Source organism: Oncorhynchus mykiss, chromosome 25, assembly GCF_057628025.1.
Source record: "Oncorhynchus mykiss isolate SJ-2025 chromosome 25, ASM5762802v1, whole genome shotgun sequence".
In the NCBI taxonomy this organism is placed as follows: Eukaryota; Metazoa; Chordata; class Actinopteri; order Salmoniformes; family Salmonidae; genus Oncorhynchus; species Oncorhynchus mykiss.
In genome coordinates this window covers 2,883,130-2,892,870 of record NC_143046.1, presented here as the reverse complement: position 1 = coordinate 2,892,870, position 9,741 = coordinate 2,883,130, and positions in this window count along the sequence as shown.

The window sequence follows — 9,741 nt, the reverse complement described above, 5'->3', positions numbered from 1 at the left end:
ATAGACAGCTGCCTCAGTATGATCCCCAATCAGAGACAACGATAGACAGCTGCATCAGTATGATCCCCAATCAGAGACAACGATAGACAGCTGCCTCAGTATGATCCCCAATCAGAGACAACGATAGACAGCTGCCTCAGTGTGATCCCCAATCAGAGACAACGATAGACAGCTGCCTCAGTATGATCCCCAATCAGAGACAACGATAGACAGCTGCCTCAGTGTGATCCCCAATCAGAGACAACGATAGACAGCTGCCTCAGTGTGATCCCCAATCAGAGACAACGATAGACAGCTGCCTCAGTATGATCCCCAATCAGAGACAACGATAGACAGCTGCCTCAGTATGATCCCCAATCAGAGACAACGATAGACAGCTGCCTCAGTGTGATCCCCAATCAGAGACAACGATAGACAGCTGCCTCAGTGTGATCCCCAATCAGAGACAACGATAGACAGCTGCCTCAGTATGATCCCCAATCAGAGACAACGATAGACAGCTGCCTCAGTATGATCCCCAATCAGAGACAACGATAGACAGCTGCCTCAGTATGATCCCAATCAGAGACAACGATAGACAGCTGCCTCAGTATGATCCCCAATCAGAGACAACGATAGACAGCTGCCTCAGTGTGATCCCCAATCAGAGACAACGATAGACAGCTGCCTCAGTATGATCCCCAATCAGAGACAACGATAGACAGCTGCCTCAGTGTGATCCCCAATCAGAGACAACGATAGACAGCTGCCTCAGTTTGATCCCCAATCAGAGACAACGATAGACAGCTGCCTCAGTGTGATCCCCAATCAGAGACAACGATAGACAGCTGCCTCAGTGTGATCCCCAATCAGAGACAACGATAGACAGCTGCCTCAGTATGATCCCCAATCAGAGACAACGATAGACAGCTGCCTCAGTGTAATCCCCAATCAGAGACAACGATAGACAGCTGCCTCAGTGTGATCCCCAATCAGAGACAACGATAGACAGCTGCCTCAGTATGATCCCCAATCAGAGACAACGATAGACAGCTGCCTCAGTATGATCCCCAATCAGAGACAACGATAGACAGCTGCCTCAGTATGATCCCCAATCAGAGACAACGATAGACAGCTGCCTCAGTATGATCCCCAATCAGAGACAACGATAGACAGCTGCCTCAGTATGATCCCCAATCAGAGACAACGATAGACAGCTGCCTCAGTATGATCCCCAATCAGAGACAACGATAGACAGCTGCCTCAGTATGATCCCCAATCAGAGACAACGATAGACAGCTGCCTCAGTATGATCCCCAATCAGAGACAACGATAGACAGCTGCCTCAGTATGATCCCCAATCAGAGACAACGATAGACAGCTGCCTCAGTATGATCCCCAATCAGAGACAACGATAGACAGCTGGCTCAGTATGATCCCCAATCAGAGACAACGATAGACAGCTGTCTCAGTATGATCCCCAATCAGAGACAACGATAGACAGCTGCCTCAGTGTGATCCCCAATCAGAGACAACGATAGACAGCTGCCTCAGTGTGATCCCCAATCAGAGACAACGATAGACAGCTGCCTCAGTGTGATCCCCAATCAGAGACAACGATAGACAGCTGCCTCAGTATGATCCCCAATCAGAGACAACGATAGACAGCTGCCTCAGTATGAACCCCAATCAGAGACAACGATAGACAGCTGCCTCAGTATGATCCCCAATCAGAGACAACGATAGACAGCTGCCTCAGTATGATCCCAATCAGAGACAACGATAGACAGCTGCCTCAGTATGATCCCCAATCAGAGACAACGATAGACAGCTGCCTCAGTATGATCCCCAATCAGAGACAACGATAGACAGCTGCCTCAGTATGATCCCCAATCAGAGACAACGATAGACAGCTGCCTCAGTATGATCCCCAATCAGAGACAACGATAGACAGCTGCCTCAGTATGATCCCCAATCAGAGACAACGATAGACAGCTGCCTCAGTATGATCCCCAATCAGAGACAACGATAGACAGCTGCCTCAGTATGATCCCCAATCAGAGACAACGATAGACAGCTGCCTCAGTATGATCCCAATCAGAGACAACGATAGACAGCTGCCTCAGTATGATCCCCAATCAGAGACAACGATAGACAGCTGCCTCAGTATGATCCCCAATCAGAGACAACGATAGACAGCTGCCTCAGTATGATCCCCAATCAGAGACAACGATAGACAGCTGCCTCAGTATGATCCCCAATCAGAGACAACGATAGACAGCTGCCTCAGTATGATCCCCAATCAGAGACAACGATAGACAGCTGCCTCAGTATGATCCCCAATCAGAGACAACGATAGACAGCTGCCTCAGTATGATCCCCAATCAGAGACAACGATAGACAGCTGCCTCAGTATGATCCCCAATCAGAGACAACGATAGACAGCTGCCTCAGTATGATCCCCAATCAGAGACAACGATAGACAGCTGCCTCAGTATGATCCCCAATCAGAGACAACGATAGACAGCTGCCTCAGTATGATCCCCAATCAGAGACAACGATAGACAGCTGCCTCAGTATGATCCCCAATCAGAGACAACGATAGACAGCTGCCTCAGTATGATCCCCAATCAGAGACAACGATAGACAGCTGCCTCAGTATGATCCCCAATCAGAGACAACGATAGACAGCTGCCTCAGTATGATCCCCAATCAGAGACAACGATAGACAGCTGCCTCAGTATGATCCCCAATCAGAGACAACGATAGACAGCTGCCTCAGTATGATCCCCAATCAGAGACAACGATAGACAGCTGGCTCAGTATGATCCCCAATCAGAGACAACGATAGACAGCTGTCTCAGTATGATCCCCAATCAGAGACAACGATAGACAGCTGCCTCAGTGTGATCCCCAATCAGAGACAACGATAGACAGCTGCCTCAGTGTGATCCCCAATCAGAGACAACGATAGACAGCTGCCTCAGTGTGATCCCCAATCAGAGACAACGATAGACAGCTGCCTCAGTATGATCCCCAATCAGAGACAACGATAGACAGCTGCCTCAGTATGAACCCCAATCAGAGACAACGATAGACAGCTGCCTCAGTATGATCCCCAATCAGAGACAACGATAGACAGCTGCCTCAGTATGATCCCAATCAGAGACAACGATAGACAGCTGCCTCAGTATGATCCCCAATCAGAGACAACGATAGACAGCTGCCTCAGTATGATCCCCAATCAGAGACAACGATAGACAGCTGCCTCAGTATGATCCCCAATCAGAGACAACGATAGACAGCTGCCTCAGTATGATCCCCAATCAGAGACAACGATAGACAGCTGCCTCAGTATGATCCCCAATCAGAGACAACGATAGACAGCTGCCTCAGTATGATCCCCAATCAGAGACAACAATAGACAGCTGCCTCAGTATGATCCCCAATCAGAGACAACGATAGACAGCTGCCTCAGTATGATCCCAATCAGAGACAACGATAGACAGCTGCCTCAGTATGATCCCCAATCAGAGACAACGATAGACAGCTGCCTCAGTATGATCCCCAATCAGAGACAACGATAGACAGCTGCCTCAGTATGATCCCCAATCAGAGACAACGATAGACAGCTGCCTCAGTATGATCCCCAATCAGAGACAACGATAGACAGCTGCCTCAGTATGATCCCCAATCAGAGACAACGATAGACAGCTGCCTCAGTATGATCCCCAATCAGAGACAACGATAGACAGCTGCCTCAGTATGATCCCCAATCAGAGACAACGATAGACAGCTGCCTCAGTATGATCCCCAATCAGAGACAACGATAGACAGCTGCCTCAGTATGATCCCCAATCAGAGACAACGATAGACAGCTGCCTCAGTATGATCCCCAATCAGAGACAACGATAGACAGCTGCCTCTGATTGGGAACCACACTCGGGCAAAAACAGAGAAATAGAAAACATAGACTTTCCCACCCGTGTCACACCTTGACCTAACCAAACAGAGAATAATAAGGATCTCTAAGGTCAGAGCGTGACACTGAGACTGAAGTATTAGGTGCTTAGTGATTGCCTCCAGGGCTTTGTAAAGAGCAGGCATTTGATTCCAATAAACGTATATACCACGCAGAAGTCAACTCACCATTTACAGTGGCTTGGGTTTGCGCCAGACATAGCGTTTTCTTTGATGGCCAAAAAACTCAATTTTATTCTCATCTAACCAGAGTACCTTATTCCATGTGTTTGAGTCTCCCACATGCTTTCTGGCGAACACTAAACATGTTTGCTTATTTTTTTCTGGCCACTCTTCCATAAAGCCCAGCTCTGTGGAGTGTACGGCTTAAAGTGGTCCTATGGACAGATACTCCAATCTCCGCTGTGGAGATTTTGCAGCTCCTTCAGGGTTATCTTTGGTCTCTTTGTTGCCTCTCTGATTAATGTCCTCCTTGCCTGGTCTGTGAGTTTTGGTGGGGGGCCCTCTCTTGGCAGGTTTGTTGTGGTGCCATATTCTTTCCATTTTTTAATAATGGATTTAATGGTGCTTCGTGGGATGTTCAAAGTTTCTGATGTTTTTTTATAACCCAACACTGGTCTGTACGTCTCCACAACTTTGTCCCTGACCTGTTTGGAGAGCTCCTTGGTCTTCATGGTGCCGCTTGCTTGGTGGTGCCCCTTGCTTAGTGGTGTTGCAGACTCTGGGTCCTTTCAGAACAGCTGTATATATACTGAGATCATGTGACAGATCATGTGACACTTAGATTGCACACAGGTGGACTTCATTTAACTAATTATGTGACTTCTGAAGGTAATTGGTTGCACCAGATCTTATTTAGGGGCTTCATAGGAAAGAGGCTGAATACATATGGATCCACCACTTTTCTGTTTTTAATTTTTTTTACATTTTTTGAAACAAGTAATTTTTTTTCATTTCACCTCACCAATTTGGAACATTTGTGTGCATGTCCATTACACTACTCCTCAAGATTCATGCGTAATTTCATTCTCCTTATTGTGTGTTGGGTTTAGTCTGTGTGGATGTTATTTAATTATGTCTCAGTAGCCTCTATTTACCAAAGGCAGCGCTAATACATTTAACCAGAATCCATCTGTGTAGCACTGAAACAGGAGATGATGGAAGTGGTTGCGTTAAGCTACGGGCGGGTCTTTCTGATCCCTAAACTATTAACTGTGATATATACCGTCTCACTTTGATCATCACATGATCAACCGAAAAATCAACAGTCATTTTTAATCATGTCAAGCTCCAAATCAGTTCTATATTATTGTACAGGTAAACTGCAAACGTCTTCAGTAACCTATCCACCCGTTCAAATACTCACCTTTCCCCCGTCTGAGTCGCAGGCTCCTTGGTAAACGAGTCTTCAAATGAGATGTTGCACGGAACAAGTGAAAATCCTGGAACAAGTGAAAATCCTGGAACAAGTGAAAATCCTGGAACAAGTGAAAATCCTGAAGCTCCTCGTGAGCAGAGAAGAGAACTGAGCAGAGTGTAGCGCACATATTGTGTGTGTGCCTTCTCTCTCTCTCTCTTTCTCTCTCTCTCTGTCTCTCTCTCTCTCTCTCTCTCTCTCTCTCTCTCTCTCTCTGTCTCTCTCTCTCTCTCTCTCTCTCTCTCTCTCTCTGTTGTGTAAACTAGCAGCAAAATAGGATACATTATAGAATTGTTAGTGTCACTAAACGTCATTGTCTGTTTGAGCTAGGGAATCTTGACCCTGCGATCTCTGATCAAAATAGTCACTAGACCAGTACATTGTAATATAAGAATATCATAAAGACAGAGTAAACTCTCAGAATATCGTAAAGACAGAGTAAACTCTCAGAGTATCATAAAGACAGAGTAAGCTCTCAGAATATCATAAAGACAGAGTAAGCTCTCAGAATATCGTAAAGACAGAGTAAACTCTTAGAATATCGTAAAGACAGAGTAAGCTCTCAGAATATCGTAAAGACAGAGTAAACTCTCAGAGTATCATAAAGACAGAGTAAACTCTCAGAATATCGTAAAGACAGAGTAAACCCTCAGAATATCGTAAAGACAGAGTAAGCTCTCAGAATATCGTAAAGACAGAGTAAGCTCTCAGAGTATCATAAAGACAGAGTAAGCCCTCAGAATATCATAAAGACAGAGTAAACTCTCAGAATATCATAAAGACAGAGTAAACCCTCAGAATATCATAAAGACAGAGTAAGCCCTCAGAATATCATAAAGACAGAGTAAACCACATTAAAAGATAAAGATACATTGAGGAATGAGTATGCATCCCAAATGGCACCTTACTATCTCAAGGCCCTGGTCTAAAGTAGTGCACTACATAGGGAGTAGGGTCTAAAGTAGTGCACTACATAGGGAATAGGGTCTAAAGTAGTGCACTACATAGGGAATAGGGTCTAATGTAGTGCACTACATAGGGAATAGGGTCTAAAGTAGTAAAATAGTTTGCCATTTTTAAAATGTACCTTTATTTAACCAGGCAAGTCAGTTATGAACAAATTCTTATTTTCAATGACGGCCTAGGAACAGTGGGTTAACTGGTCTAGGAACAGTGGGTTAACTGGTCTAGGAACAGTGGGTAAGGGACAGAACGACAGATTTGGGGGTTTGAACTTGCAACCTTCCGGTTACTAGTCCAATGCTCTAACCACTAGGCTACCTGCCTCTAACCACTAGGCTACCCTGCCGCCCCAGTGGTAGAATCTATCTCAGTATCAAATCAAATTGTATTAGTCACATGCGCCAAATACAACAGATAGACCTCACAGTGAAATGCTCACTTGCAAGCCCTTAACCAAAAATGCAGTTTTAAGAAAACACAGATACAAATAATTCTAAGAGATTAGAATAACAAATAATTAAAGAGCAGCACTAAATAACATTAGCGAGGCTTTATACAGGGGGTACCGGTACAGAGTCAATGGGCGGGGGCACCGAATAGTCGAGGTAATTGAGGTAATATGTACATAAAATGATAATAACAGAGAGTAGCAGAAGTGTAGAAGGGGGGCAAATAGTCTGGGTGGCCATTAGATGTTAGATGTCCAGAAGTCTTAGGACTTCTGGGGGGCAGAAGCTGTTTCGAAGCCTCTTGGACCTAGACTTGGCGCGCAGGTACCGCTTGCCGTGCGGTAGCAGAGAGAACAGGCTATGACTAGGGTGGCTGGATTCTTTGACCATTTCTAGGGCCTTCCTCTGACACTGCCTGGTATAGAGGTCCTGGATGGTAGGAAGCTTGTCCCCAGTGATGCAGAGAGAGGTGTTTAGTCACAGGATCCTTAGCATAATGATGAGCTTCGTGGGAACTATGTTGTTGAACGCCTGGCTGTAGTCAATGAACAGCATTCTCACATAGGTGTTCCTTTTGTCCAGGTGTGAAAGGGCAGTGTGTCGTGTGATTGAGATTGTGTCATCTGTGGATCTGTTTTGGCGGTATCTGAATTGGAGTGGGTCTAGGGTATCCGGGAGGATGCTGTTGATGGGAGCCATGACCACCCTTTCAAAGCACTTCATAGCTACCGATGTGAGTGCTACGGAGCAGTAATAATTTAGGCAGCTTACTTCACTTCCTTGGGCAAAGAGACTATTGTGGTCTGTTTGAAACATGTAGGTATTACAGATTCGGTCAGGGAGAGGTTGAAAATGTCAGTGAAGACACTTGCCAGTCACCATAATTTGCAAATAAATTCATTAAAAAATCCTACAATGAGATTTTCTGGATTTTTTTCTCATTTTGTCTGTCATAGTTGAACTGTACCTATGATGAAAATTACAGGCCTCTCTCATCTTTTTTAAGTGGGAGAACTTGCACAATTGGCGGCTGACTAAATACTTTTTTGCCCCACTGTAGATGAGAACTCTCTTGGTAGATAGTGTGGTCTACAGCTTATCATAAGGTACTCTACCTCAGGTGAGGAATACCTTGAGACTTCTTTAAAATTAGACATCGCACACCAACTGTTATTGACAAATAGACACACATCCCCACCCCTCGTCTTACCAGACGTAGCTTCTCTGTTCTAACAGGAAACTCCTTACCATCTCATTCTCCTTCAACCCTAACAGGACACTCCTTACCCTTACCATCTCATTCTCCTTCAACACTAACAGGAAACTCCTTACCCTTCCTTGCCACCTCATTCTCCTTCAACCCTAACAGGAAACTCCTTACCCTTCCTTGCCACCTCATTCTCCTTCAACCCTAACAGGAAACTCCTTACCATCTCATTCTCCTCATGTCAAACGACCACCCCTCATCACTGTCAAACGACCACCCCTCACCACTGTCAAACGACCTCCCCTCATCACTGTCAAACGACCTCCCCTCATCACTGTCAAACGACCTCCCCTCATCACTGTCAAACGACCACCCCTCATCACTGTCAAACGACCACCCCTCATCACTGTCAAACGACCTCCCCTCATCCTGTCAAACGACCACCCCTCATCACTGTCAAACGACCATCCCTCATTACTGTCAAACGACCAACCCTCATCACTGTCAAACGACCATCCCTCATCGCGGTCAAACGACCACCCCTCATTACTGTCAAATGCTCCCTAACACTTCAGTGAGCAGGCCTTTCTAATCGACCTGGCCGGGGTATCCTGGAAGGATATTGACCTCATTCCGTCAGTAGGAGATGCCTGGCTATTCTTTAAAAGTGCTTTCCTCACAATCTTAAATAAGCATGCACAATTCAAAGAATTTAGAACCAGTAACAGATATAGCCCGTGGTTCTCTCCAGACCTGACTGCCCTTGACCAGCACAAAAACATCCTGTGGCGTATTGCATTAGCATCGAATAGCCCCCACGATATGCAACTTTTCAGGGAAGTTAGGAACCAAGATACACAGGCAGTTAGGAAAGCAAAGGCTAGCTTTTTCAAACAGAAATTTGCATCCTGTAGCACAAACTCCCAAAAGTTCTGGGACACTGTAAAGTCCATGGAGAATAAGAGCACCTCCTCCCAGCTGCCCACTGCACTGAGGATATGAAACACGGTCACCACTGATAAATGGAATTTAGTAAGCATTTTCCACCTGGCTACCCCTACCCCGGTCAACAGCTCTGCACCCCCCACAGCAACCCGCCCAAGCCTCCCCATTTCTCATTCACTCAAATCCAGATAGCTGATGTTCTGAAAGAGCTGTGAAATCAGGACCCTCACAAATCAGCTGGGCTAGACAATCTGGACCCTCTCTTTCTAAAATTATCCGCCACAATTGTTGCAACCCCTATTACCAGCCTGTTCAAACTCTCTTTCCTGGCTTTCCTGTCTGAGATTCCCAAAGATTGGAAAGCTGCCGCGGTCATCCCCCTCTTCAAAGGGGAAACACTCTAGACCCAAACTGCTACAGACCAATATCTATCCTACCCTGCCTTTCTAAGGTCTTCGAAAGCCAAGTTAACAAACAGATCAGCAACCATTTTGAATCTCACCATACCCTCTCTGCTATGCAATCTGGTTTCCGAGCTGGTCATGGGTGCACCTCAGCCACGCTCAAGGTCCTAAATGATATCATAACTGCCATCGATAAGAGACATTACTGTCCAACCGTATTCATCGACCTGGCGAAGGCTTTCGACTCTGTCAATCACAACATTCTTATTGGCAAACTCGACAGCCTTGGTTTCTCAAATGATTGCCTCGCCTGGTTCACCAACTACTTCTCAGACAGAGTTCAGTGTGTCAAATCGGAGGGCCTGTTGTCCGGACCTCTGGCAGTCAATTCTTGGG